This window comes from Eupeodes corollae, chromosome 3 (genome assembly GCF_945859685.1).
Source record: "Eupeodes corollae chromosome 3, idEupCoro1.1, whole genome shotgun sequence".
Classification (NCBI taxonomy): Eukaryota; Metazoa; Arthropoda; class Insecta; order Diptera; family Syrphidae; genus Eupeodes; species Eupeodes corollae.
In genome coordinates, this window is record NC_079149.1 from 72,147,816 (window position 1) to 72,161,110 (window position 13,295).

General features: G+C 34.2%; 1 protein-coding gene across 6 annotated transcripts in view; it reads left to right on the forward strand.

The window, feature by feature from the left end:
* The window catches only part of LOC129952611 (protein muscleblind), a 269,585-nt gene that overhangs the window by 103,544 nt on the left and 152,746 nt on the right, over positions 1–13,295 (forward strand). For all 6 annotated transcript variants that reach the window (XM_056065298.1, XM_056065312.1, XM_056065302.1 and 3 more), the window contains one exon: positions 1,187–1,231. The gene's annotated coding sequence lies outside the window, so the exon portion shown is untranslated. The remainder of the gene's footprint in view (positions 1–1,186; positions 1,232–13,295) is intronic.

The window sequence follows — 13,295 nt, forward strand, 5'->3', positions numbered from 1 at the left end:
GTTTTGATCACAGAAGCAGTATTGCCTTATGTCACTTTTATAATGAATTATATTCACCAAGGAAAATAAGAACTTTTGGTATAAAATGTATTTTTTTGAAAATAAAATTCAATTTTTTAAGTATTTTTTAAAATAACTGAATCTTAGCACATGTACTTACATTATCTACCTTAAGCGAAAAATAAATTCCTTCTGGTTGCAAAATTATTCAAATATGATAATGGAAACTGTGCCTACTTCTCAGTAATAATGCAATGAAGTAGGCTAAGAGTAGAATTTTTATTTTTTATTTAAAAAAATGTTACTCCTGAAATATGTTTGCAAGTTGTTATTGATAGTTACCTAGACGTAACTTTTTTTTTAAAATGTATTCTTCATTCAACTTTAAACTACAAACCTGACAATTGTTAAGTCCAAAGATTCCTTTCTTAGCCGTACTATGCAAATGTGGAATGAAAAAATCAAACTCTATCTTTTCCATTCATTCCAATATGCAGAAATTAGAAACTAATGTGCACCTGCAACTCATTTCAAATCTTCTCTCCATTTCATAATTCTTACACCCTCTTGGAATGATAAGTCTAAAAAAAAACTCTTTGAGTTTGGTTATTATACAAAATAGTGTAGTCATAAACTTTCTAAAAAAAGAATTGTCACTGAAATGTGGACATAAGAAAAACTTGACTAGCTGTTTATAAAAATTAGATCGGTCGAGGACTAGATCCCAGTTGTCGAGACGATGATAAAGTAACGTCGTAAATGTTTTGAATTAACAAACCAAGATAAAAATGTTTGGTGGAAAATCATAAGAAGCTGGTGGAAATTATCAATTGTGGATGGTCGGTAGTTTTGGGCGTGTTTCATTAAAAAAAGAAATGTTCAATAACCATTTTCCTGATTAGTTTAGTTGGACAAACGTGGAACGGTTCAAAAATGTAAAGGTTGAAGGATGTTGGTAAATTCACACAGCTTCAAATGTGGGGGTGCAGAGAAAGAGTTATGGAAAGAGCTTTGACTTATTACAAACAAATTTGATCAAACTTTTTATGTATTTATTTTATTTTTAAGTATTTATGTTAAATTAAATATTTGTTTACGGTTGGATTATTACAGTGAAATATATTCTAAATAATCATAATTTCTACAATTGATGAAATTTTAAAATATTAAATCTGCTTATTTACAGGTATGGACTTTGGACATATCTTTTTTCTAGAAGCAAATTTTTCACGTGAGTAAATGCGTTATCCCCTTTAACAACCAATATAACTTTTTTTATTTTTGTTTTATAAAGTACAAGCACTCAAGGGGATATTAATACCCTTAACACGTTTACGGTAAAACATAGTGCGAGTATTAGGAAAATAGAAAAGGATTTAAGAGGAGTAACCGGTGCACATTGGTCTTAAAATTTTAAATATTGAAATGGGAGGTTAAAACAGAGTTAGGTAAAGCATTCCACATTCTCGATGAGTGGTTAAAAAAAGAACAGTACGTACGAAATTGAACTCCAGGGTAAACTGATGAGCATTCCTGGAAGTGCGAGTATTATGGCTGAATTGTTTGAGGGGGTCTGCAACTGGCTAATTCTACAGAACATGAAACATTGCGCCGGTGTTCGAGACATGTGTTATATTCAAGTTTTGGACGAATAAAGGCTTTGTTAATTACCGCCAGATCAGAAGGGGTGAACAATTTCTTGCACCGTCGGAGAAAGCACCTAAGAACCTAGCAGCATTTTTGGCAAAATCAAATATGTGATCTATCCATAAAAGGTGATCTGTGGTACACATACCTAATACTGACAATTGATTACTTTCATGGATGCAAGTGATATATACCGGGATCGGGGGTATGTTACGCTTTAACGACAGGAGACATCATTGAGTTTTCGGAGCATTAAATTCTACACGGTTTTTGATACTGTCAAGATCAGAATTTAATGGGCTTATCATACACTGCCGTTGAAGTTCCACATCCGAAGGACAAGGATGTGAATCTAGAAACGAACATGAAAAGCTGAGTGTACCGTCGTCGCGTCGGCGAAACAGTTTAATGGATTAGAAGTTGCAGACAAAAGATCATTTATGAACATATGCAAGAGAGTCGGCGACAAAACAGAGCCCTGGGGGACACCAGCATTTATTTTTTGAATTTCAGACTTAAAACAATCCAATACAATTTGTATTGAACGGTTAGAAAGGTAATTTCTAATAGAAGAAGATATTCATTAATACCAAAAGTACGCAATTTCGATAAGAGAGCTTGGTGCCAAACTCTATCAAATGCTTTTGAAATATCAAGTACAATAATCTTACTTTCTTTAAAACAATGTAAAGATTTGTTCCATTGTTCGGTGAGATAAACCATGAGATCACCAGTGGACCTATTGCTTCGAAAGGAATACTGCCGGTCATTAAGAAGCTTTCGTTCTTCAAGATATTTCTTAAGCTGATAGTTAATCAGCGTTTCCATGACCTTGGAAAGAAGAAACGTGATTGCTATTGGACGTTAGTTAGAGGGAGGGGAGGATTCACCTTTTTTAGGGACAGGCTGGACAAATGCTATTTTTCATCCATTTGGAAAGGGACCTTTAGTGGTTTTGCCAGCGTTGAAGAACAACTCTTCAGAACAACTGGGGAGATATTATCCGGGCCAGCGGATTTGTGTTTTTCAAGGTCTTTCAGTACTCTTCCAACTGCACTAGTTCGAAGGAAGATTCGTCCCATAGAATCATTTACGCTCTCAAGAGCAGGAGGACTCATGACACTCTCCGGTAGCGTCGAATTAACAACAAAGGCTTTATCAAATCAATTTACTTAAATCTTAAGAAACCTTCCTTAAATTAATTAGTTCCGATTCAAATGGAATGATGAAATTTAACATAGTGAAGGGGGTTAGATGATTTTAGAAAGACAAAAACAGAAAACCTGAGATTGTATACAGGCATCGAAGCAGGGGTGTTGATCTCATTGTTGCATACCACCAAACTCGCACCTACCATTGTTACTATCAAAATAAGACCAGTCAAGCAAAAAAAAAGAATTAAATTAAAATAGTAGTTGTGGTTTTTTTCAATTTTCTCAAAAACTAAAAGATATAAAATCATCTAGTTTTCAGTTTTTGATCAAAAACAAATAAGAGCAATAAATTCTGAAATAAAAACAGTGGTAATTAATCTTGAAGTATTGAAAAATTACACTTTAACCTTTTTTTTACTTTTTTTGCACAAATTTTGACTTTAAAACTATTTTTTCCAAAAACTATGCATAGTTTTGACTTGATTTAAAAAGAAGCTAATAGACAAAAATGTTGGCTTTAAAAAAAGGTATAAAACTTAATTTTAAGTATTACCGTTATTTTTTGATTATTTTTTTCCATTTAATGTACATATTTTTTTAAATTGCCCCTACCGCCTAAACGGGTGAGATAGACCCCCCTCTCTCATAGTAAAAAATGCTTGTTTTTAACTGTTCTATACAAATCTGTCATCAAACTTTGTCGCCAAAGTTATCGTACTCTCCCCTAAATCAAATTAGTTACGTCTAATTCTTGAGTAAGAATCTCATTTCTGTGCTGGCGCTTTAGTAATTTACTTAAGTCTCAAGAAGAATGTTAATAATGAATGGTGACGATAATATCTTTAATTCATTAACAAACGTCGCTTAAACATCATTTAAGCCAGTGCCTCAAGGAAATGTGATATATGTATGTATACATGTGATAAATTTTTAGGCATACTACGCGAATGTTGAATACTTGTCAATGCTCTATCTTTCCTTGTTAGTATAATATTCAGTTTTCATGCTCGCATTGTTTCCTTGACATAGTAAGGTTTTAAACTCCGTTTAATTATGCGCTAAATGTAAACAAAAATCCAATGTTCCTGACAAATACAGTTTGTTCTTACATCGTGCAATGATCGCTAACGTACAAATAAGATAGTGCGAAAATCGTTGAACCTTTTGACTTACGTTTTCTTGAATATTTCAATTAGAGAGACGTACTTAACTTTACCAGACACTTTTCTTTTCTACTGGCTTGCAGCAGAGCATCATTCGGTAGTTTTTGTGGACTAGATTTATATTAATTAGGCGCATACATGCTGTTTTTCACATATATTAGTTATGTTTTTGCTTTTGTATGTATATGATATAAACCTATACCTAACCTTTCTTCCTATATCTCAGTTTTCGGACACAAACATATCTTTCATAGAAACTTCATAATTCATCAACATCTTAAAAGATACAAGAATACCTCATTCAATCTCAAGTTCCTTCTTTATATACAACATATGCTGCTCAAATCTTATCACAAAGCTCTTGCTCTTATATCTATATTTTATATTCATGTATATCTTTCGAATACCACTCAATAACGGATGTTCATATATTTAAGGATTGAAGATACTATGTATAATGACATTTTCCTACCTTTCTTTTAGTTTACTATACTCATGTTCATCCTTATCCTATTATTGACTCTTGTGTCTTAGTCTTATTATTCCTCTTTGGGTTTGTGGTAGGTGTGTAAATCTATGCATCAATGAATGGGGTGGAGGGGGTAAGAGTTGGTTGCTTGTGAATTTGTGTGTGCACATCCTTATTCTGTTGAGAAAGTGTTCTTAAGGGAATTAATGAGGTAGACAATAATTGCAAATGACGAATGCAATGCATGCATTTAAGATATCAAGTAATTTAAATTGAACAGCATACATAATACAGGTAGAATGGGGTGTATTACCTATACATGAATACCATACATACATATATTTCCATGAGCACGTAAGTCGTAATAACTTGGCTTGGTGGCAAACTTCAATCTGACTTCTGTATGTAAGCTAAGAGGTATTAATGAACAAAAACAGGGTTTCCAGAAGATCTCTTTAAAAAAGAACATGTCTCGTATAGGTGAATATTGTACTAATAAAAAATGGTTTTATCTCCAAAAATAGTTTTTTGTGCAACGAAGAATACCCTTTTTGATATCAGGTAAAATTTTAAGAAAAATCAAAGTGACAGTTTTTTTTTATAAAAAAATAAAAACCTTGAAAAATATCACACAAAGTTGGTAAAAATTAAATTTCAATGAAATATCTTCTCAAAAAATTGAGATTATGGCTTCCAACTAATTTTATCTTATAAGAAGTATTATTTTCAATATTCGGTAAAATTTTGAGAAAATTGAATTGACAGTTTTCTTACAAAAAATAAAAATCTAAAAAAAATGAATGCAAGTTGGTAAAAATTTTAGCTTCAAATTGATTTTATCTTATAAGAAATAGTTTTTTGAACATTCTATAAAAATATGGAATTGACAAAAATAAATACCTAAACAATTAATAGAAGTTCGTAAAAATTGATTTTCGACTCAATATCTTTTCAAAAACTTAAGACAAATTCTTCAAATTAATTTTATTTTATAAGAAAATTTCAACATTCAGTGATTTTTTTATAAAAATCTAACAGTCAGTTTTTTCATACAAAATTAAAATAAAAAAAAAATAGTACGCAAAATTGGAAACAATTGTTCAGTTGGCGATATCTCGTTGTTAATATCCAACATTGGCTTCAAATTTATTTCATTCATCCAAGTTGTATTTGTTTATATTAGATGTAAAAACTTTTAAGAAATGCTACTAAAATTGGTAAAAATCTCGATAACCATAATAGATTTCGAAATCAAACTCTTTTATCGTATACAAAATCTTTTTGGTAATTTTAGAATTTTTTAGAATAATTTAACTGATAACTTTTTTTAACAAAACACGAAAACCTACAAACCTTCTAAGCAAGACAAATCGACAGACGGGAGGGGAAGTTATCAGTGTGGGTCGCATCCCAGCCTCTTTTTTTATTTGTTAATTATTTTATTTATATGTTCTTTTTTTGTTTGTATTTATTTGTTCTCTTACTTATTTATTTACTTATAAATAACTATTTTTATTTTTATTTATTTATTCCATTGTATTTATACATATTTGCTTATTTATTCAATTTATTATATACTATTTATTAATTTATTTATTTTGTATTCAATATCTAATTATTTATATATTTCTTCATGATATTGATTTGTTCACATTAGCAATTTACCTGTTATATACTTTAAACGTTCTTCAAATTATATGCTGATATTGATGCTAATTGAAGTATTAACATAGATTTGTTTTCTTTTTTTTGCTCTTTAATGAAGGTTTTTTAGTAACTTTTACTTTAATCAAAACTTTGTCTTCCAATTTTGAGTTGAAAACTTATTTAAGGTAGGTAGGTAGAAATGGCGATCTCAAGGCAACCTAGACTGAGATCCAATTAGCGCTGTAGTGCGCCAGCCGTTTTGATACCAAAAACTCGTTTGACCTTTGATTGAAAGGGATAGATTGATAGAGAAGCTTCATAGCGATTATGTTAGAGCCATTTTGTCGCATTGAGAAAAAAGTTTAGGTCTCTAATCTTTGTCTCAGATAGCTCATCGAGCTCTTGAAAGAATGCTTTTCCAAAGCATTTCATTCTGGTGTTTGCCAAAGCAGGACATTTGCAGAGGAAATGGATTATTTCTCTTTCTACATAGCAACAATCCTGGCTATGTCTTGCCTTGGCCTGCATAGAAGATCGTTCGTACGGGTTTTGTTATAGGTGTGCCATATCTTCCTAGATATAATGCAGTTGGGTTAATTGCTCCACCTTCGGTTTGATTCAGCTTGGTAGATAGAATAGATTTTACTTTTCATAGCACCAAGAGGAATGTTAACCATTTCCGCAAGTGAGCTATGAAGGGCCGATCCTTGCCTGGCTAGCTCGTCAGCCCGTTCATTTCCCACGATACAACTATGGCCCGGAACCCAGATCAGGGTGACACCTAGGTTAATATTCAGGTTCGCAAGCTCATCGCGACATTGCTGGACCAATTTAGATGAGGATATGGCCGAGTTAATGGCTTTGACAGCTGCCTGACTGTCTGTAAGGATAGCCACATTTCGGTTTTGGTTTGGGTTTTGTTTAAGTATCTTGCATGCCTCCCTTATTGCAAACAGTTCAGCCTGAAAAACGCCAGCAAAGTCAGAAAGCCTAAAGGATTTGGCTACATTTAGGGACTCAGAAAAGATCCCAGAACAAACTCCGCACTCCATCTTTGAGCCGTCAGTAAAGATGGTTGTGTCGAAACCTATCGACACGATGTCATCCTCCCAATATTCTCTCGATGGGAAAATAACCTTTAAACCCTTACTAGGGCTCAAAGTAGGAGTGCAGTAGTCAGTGTCTACCGAACTTAAACTGTTCATCGATAGATTTAAATCTAAATAAGGTGGGATTAAAATCATTGTTTAGAACCAGTGCTCCACTATCGTAAACGTTCTCATCTTATTTTTTGTTCTGTAATAGTTAAATGCTAATTTTGTTTTGTATTTTGTGCGTGTGTTAGGCTAAATTTGTATTATTTTTTACTAGCAATTAACACATGCACTTATGATGAGCCTCTGATCGTAGTTGGACGGTTGCTATAAGCTTACTACTTTCTGAAATTCTGAAGTGTAAAAAATATCTGAGGGAATTAATTTCGTAGTGTTGCTGTGACCGTAATGGCTGAATCACATACACGCTTCAGCTTCGGCTTCGCCTGACGTTTACGAGTTCAGCCATAGGAATTCAATGCATGCTATCACAATGTAGCTTCGACCTCACGTTTTGTTTGACAATCGTAAGGAAAAGAATGTAATGTAACGTAATGTGACTCCAAACGAAAGCTCTAGTTCAATTTTCTGAACATTTGCTTTGTCTGACAGCTCATCAGCAGTTAAAAAATGTCAACAAACAAAATATTTGCTCTTTGGAGGGATGAAATAATAGAAATGTCATTCAAAGCAACCTCGAAGCGGGCCTAACGTAACGGAGACGAAGCCGAAGCTGAAGCGTGTATGTGTTTCAGCCATAAGGTTTTTGATTCCTTCAGCCTAATAGCGCTGCAGGAAACTATGTATTTAATAAAAAGGTCGATTGGTAGAAGATCCAAAATAACGTTTAAGGCGTCCGTTGGGCAAGTACGCATGGCCCCTGTGGTGCCCACTCGAATGAAGTCTTCTACACCGAACTTAACGAGCGATTCTTCTATGGATTCTGTAAGGACGTTGTTAAAAGCACCTTCTATGTCTAGGAAGGTGGCAAGAGTAAATTCTTTATAATGGATTGTTTGTTCTATGGTACGCACTACCTCATGGAGGGTAGTCTCCGTAGATTTGCCTTTAAAATAAGCATGCTGAGAGCTTTCGAGAGGTCGTCCAACTAGGATTTCTCTAATGTGGTAATTAAGAACGCGCTCCAAGGTTTTAAGCACAAAAGATGTTAAGCTTATTGGTCTGAAATCTTTCGCGAATTCGTGACCTCGCCTACCCACTTTCGGGATAAAAACTACTTTGACCTGTCTCCACGACATGGGCACATGTTTGAGAAGGAGACATCCTTTGAAAATTTGTTCCAGCCATGGAGCTGCCACATCATGCAACTTTTGAAGCATAACTGGCAGTATGCCATCCATGCCTGGGGATTTATATGGAGAAAAAGTATTGATGGCCCCAAAATATTTTCTCTGGTTATAACGCATGTGGAGCAAGAGCTACGTTTAGCTCTGTGGTTTCAAGCGATTCGGGGTTATCACTCTCGCAACCCGGAAAATGCGTCTTCATCAGTAGCTCAAGAGATTCGGCTGGAGAGGCTGTCCAGGTTCCATCAGGCTTTTTTAGAAATGAAGGATTACAATGTTCCTTCGATAAAACTTTGCTGAGCCTTGCGGAGTCCTTTATGTCTTCGATTGATTGACAGTATTCTTTCCAGCCTTGTCTTTTGGCTGATGACAGGGCTTGCTTGTAAATTTTAAGAGAGTCTTTATACGGTTGGTAAAGCTTTTGTTTGTGGCAGATATTGAAAATTGCCCTCGTCATTTTCCTAAGACTGAACAGTTTTTCATTCCACCAAGAAGAAAGGGTTTTACGGCTATATTTAACTGGGGAAGAGACTCTAAAAGCTTTACTTATACAAGTTTCAAAGGTTTTCACCTTTGATTCAAGGTCTCCTATCGATTCAGTGAGAATCGGTAAGTTGCTTAGTTTGGAATTCGCAATTTGACTGAATTTCGTCCAGTCAGTTCTTTTGGGATTTCTGTAAGGTGGAGGGTTTTTTGACTCGAAATTAATTTGAAAAAGAATCCACTTGTGATCCGAAAACGAATTTAAATTGGAAACTCTCCAATTCTCCACTAATAAATTACGGTTGTTAACTAAAGTAACATCAAGCACATCCTCCCATTCATCATAATTTTCCGAGCTCGGAAAGACGAAAGTGTGAGTATTGCCTCTGTTACAAATGGTCATATTATTTTCAATAATAAAATCAAAAAGTGACTCACCTCGTTCATTGATCACAGAACTTCCCCAAAGGGTATGCCGAGCATTTGCGTCGCCTCCGATCAGAAGGTTTGCCTCTTTGATGTTAGCTTCGGTTATGATTTTGTATGTATGGGCAGAGTAAAAAGAGGCCATCAGAAAACCCTGTGTATTCTTGTCTTCAAGTCTGACAACTGTCAGATCGGGAGTGCTAAAATTTGAACATAAAAAACCTTTTAAATGTTTCTTAGCTAAAATACAAGTTTTGGGATTACCTTGGTCTTGATCTGCGGTTTTATAAAAGAGTTCGTATTGGTTGTCTTGGGGGCCTCGCACCTTGAGGCCGTTTATCCACGGTTCTTGGATAACGCCAATGTCGAACCTTAGCAATGCTTTCACTAAGGAAATCTCTAGAAAACCTGTCCGCACACTTAATTACCCTATGCCCCCTGAGCATCTCGCCAGAGTCAAAACTAGGGTAGGGGCCCTCACTGTTTATTATAGTGTATGAAAACACCATCTCAGAGAGCTTGCCCTCGATAGAGTTCCACTCGTTCAGCAGACCTTTGCTGTTTGTGGAGAGCTCATCCACAACTGCTACGTTGAGGTCATCCCTGACAACCTCACTAAGAGTACGCAGTTACGCTGCTCCAGAAGATGGTGCTTTCACTGGCTTTGTCCGGGTGTCAAGCTTGCTCTTTTTCTGAGATGTGCAGATCTCTACCTGAGATCTGTTTCGCTTAACAGCCTTTTCTCGGCTGGCCAGAAGATTGTTGTATTCATCAACAACCTTCTGGTACTTTATTTTATCTTGGGCGTCCCTCTCATGAATCACTCCGGTCTCTTCATTTTTGGCAATCTTGGCAAGAATGTGAGTGGCCGATTTGAAGCGGTTCCTGAGAAGAGCGCCTTCTGATTGTTTTTTGGTTATTTAAACTTGGATACTGATCTGTGTAAATTGTGCGATTTACATTTAAGATCAAGAAATAATGTAACATTTTTAGCTACAAAACTACCAAATCGAATGATATACAAAAAGACTAATTCAGTCAATAACCAAAATGGTATTTCCAACTATCCAACGGAATTCTGAAATTTACTGGAATTATCTCATAATCTTCAACTTAAATCGGATAGGTAATAACTATGGAACGTTTTGTTTCAACTAGTGCTTATTTCGTGAATGGTAACACTTAGCTCATGTCTGATTCGACAGCTAATTAGTTTTAACCTTACGCTGAACGAACATGGCTGTGTAGTGTGTATACGCTTGTAGAATATTGGGAACAATGCTCAGAGAAGATGCCGATTTTGCCAAAAAAAAATCATCTTTTCAGATGAAGCTCATTTTGATCTTGGCGGGTATGTAAACAAGCAAAACTGGCGCATTTGAGGCACAGAAAACCAGCACGCATACATTGAAAAGCCGATGCACCCAAAAAGAGTCACTGTTTGGTGCGGAGAGGCATAATTGCTTGTAGAATATTGGGAACAATGCTCAGAGAAGATGCCGATTTTGCCAAAAAAAAATCATCTTTTCAGATGAAGCTCATTTTGATCTTGGCGGGTATGTAAACAAGCAAAACTGGCGCATTTGAGGCACAGAAAACCAGCACGCATACATTGAAAAGCCGATGCACCCAAAAAGAGTCACTGTTTGGTGCGGAGAGGCATAATTGTGCCATTTTTCTTCGAAAATGAGCAAGGTGTGGCTGTTACAGTCAATGGCGATTCTTATCGGAACTGTTGAACGAATTAATGTTTAAAAAAAAGAAGTTCTTTTGAGGACCCTACAAAAACATGTTAAGTCGTTTTAATTTTTATAAGAGAATTTCAAAATTAAGAAACTAAGTTAGTAAACATAAAATTGCTGCATTTTATTATTCACATGATTGGTCTCATCAAAAATTAAACAAATATGTTTTCCCTTTTAAAAATTTGAATCCAAATTACACGAAACAAATAACTTCTATTTTCCAAAATTTTATTTTTACCTTTAAAAAAGGATAAAAAAATGCTGTGTTTTTTTGCTTAAAGATTATTACCTTTAAATTCTGTTTAGTGTCTCTTAAAAGTTTTTTTTCTGGTCAATTGAAAGCCGAAAAAAATGTGTAAAAGGTGGTGTTTCATAAAACAACAAACTAAAGAATACAAAAAAGACCAGTTTTTGAAAGCCTTATGCCAAGTTTTTAAACTCAAAGCTAAAAAATAAAAAATAAAAAAATGGGGCTGGGAAGCGACACACACTTATAACTTCCAATTGATGTTCAAATGGTATTTTCGTAGCAAGTCATGAAAAAAAAATTGAAAAAGTAGATAAGCGATCAAAAAATTCAAGTTTATGTTTTATGAGGAGATATATTTCAGGAGTTAAGTGTATATGTATGTATATTTTTTTATGAAACACTACAAAACATTAACGACAATATTTCTATGAAATAATTTCTAAGCCAGTATCTTTTTTAATTCTCATTACTTTTGGATGCAATTACTTTTTAGTATTTTTTCTCTTATTTGGTAATAACTTAACAAAATATCAATAACAAAACATTGTGAAAGATGAAAAATGTTTAAAGTTAATAGTATTTTTTTTCTCAAGATACATTTTTAGTTATTTTTCCCAGGTTTCTGTATTTTTGTAAAAAAAACCGTCAATCACATTTTTTCCCAAAAATAATATAAAAAATATCAACAATATGTTGTAATAATTTTGAAGAAGATACACTTTCATTTGGTTTCGATGAGTTCGAGTCGAAAATCAAAACAATTTCTACTAAATAAAAGTAGTATTTTGGATGTTATTACAATCATTACACAATATTGGCAACAAAATTTTGTACAGAATGAAGTAATTTTGAATGCAGACAAATTATTGAAATATTCAAGTAGTACCTATTGTTGAAGGCTTTTACTCATGTTATGAAAACTTTCAATTGGGTTGTATGCATGATTGTATGCAAAATAAAATTTATTTTAAGTTGATATCTTTTTTTTCACGGATACTACCTCTTGCGAGGATTTGACAAATTCTCCAAGAGTAATTCTTGTCATGAAAAGTGCTTTCTTAAACTTGCCGTTCGGATTCGGATTCGGCTTAAAACTGTAGGTCCCTTCCATCCCTAACAACAGTACTCGTACACAGGAATGGTTGAGAGTTGTCAGTCACTAGGCCCTAGCTCTCAAACGAACTGTTGCGCCACCCAATTTATTTATTTATTATTGATATCTCTACTCGGCTAAGATAAATGGTATCACAAACGTACGTGAACACGCATAAACAGACATCTCTCTTAAAATCTTTTATTTAGATTCTCGAGAAATGTCAAAATAATAACTTTCTATGGGAGTCGGAGTAATAGTTGGTCGAAAAAGATGGTATTTCGTGCAATTTAAGTCTATAAAAACAATGGTAACTTTAAAACCACAAAACATCAAAAATCCACAAGAAAAGAAGACAGAATGATGTGCCGAATTAGCAAAGTCGGTTCCTCTTTGACTTCCGCAAACGGTTGTTTCATCTCAAGAGCTATCATCTCCAACCATAAGGCGTCGACTCTTAGAACATGTGCTTCGTGAATGCATTGGTAAGAAAAAATCACAGGTTTTAAAAGAAAGGAGCGTTTGACGGTAAAGTGTATATTAGACGCTCACAGAAGAAGGGTCCGAAAAAAAACTACGTCAAAAAAGACCAGCAAATTCTTGATATAACTTTCTTTCTTATTTTATGGGTTCTTGAATTTTTATTGCGTTTTTCGCAAAACTGGAAATGGTAACAAAAAAGAATATATTCTTTCTAAAAAAACGCTTAGTTTCAAAACAATTTCTTACATTTTCTCGTGAAAGCAACAAAAACCCTCTATTAGAATCTTATTGGAATCTTGAAATACTTTCATATGTAGATAGTCGACCAAATTAA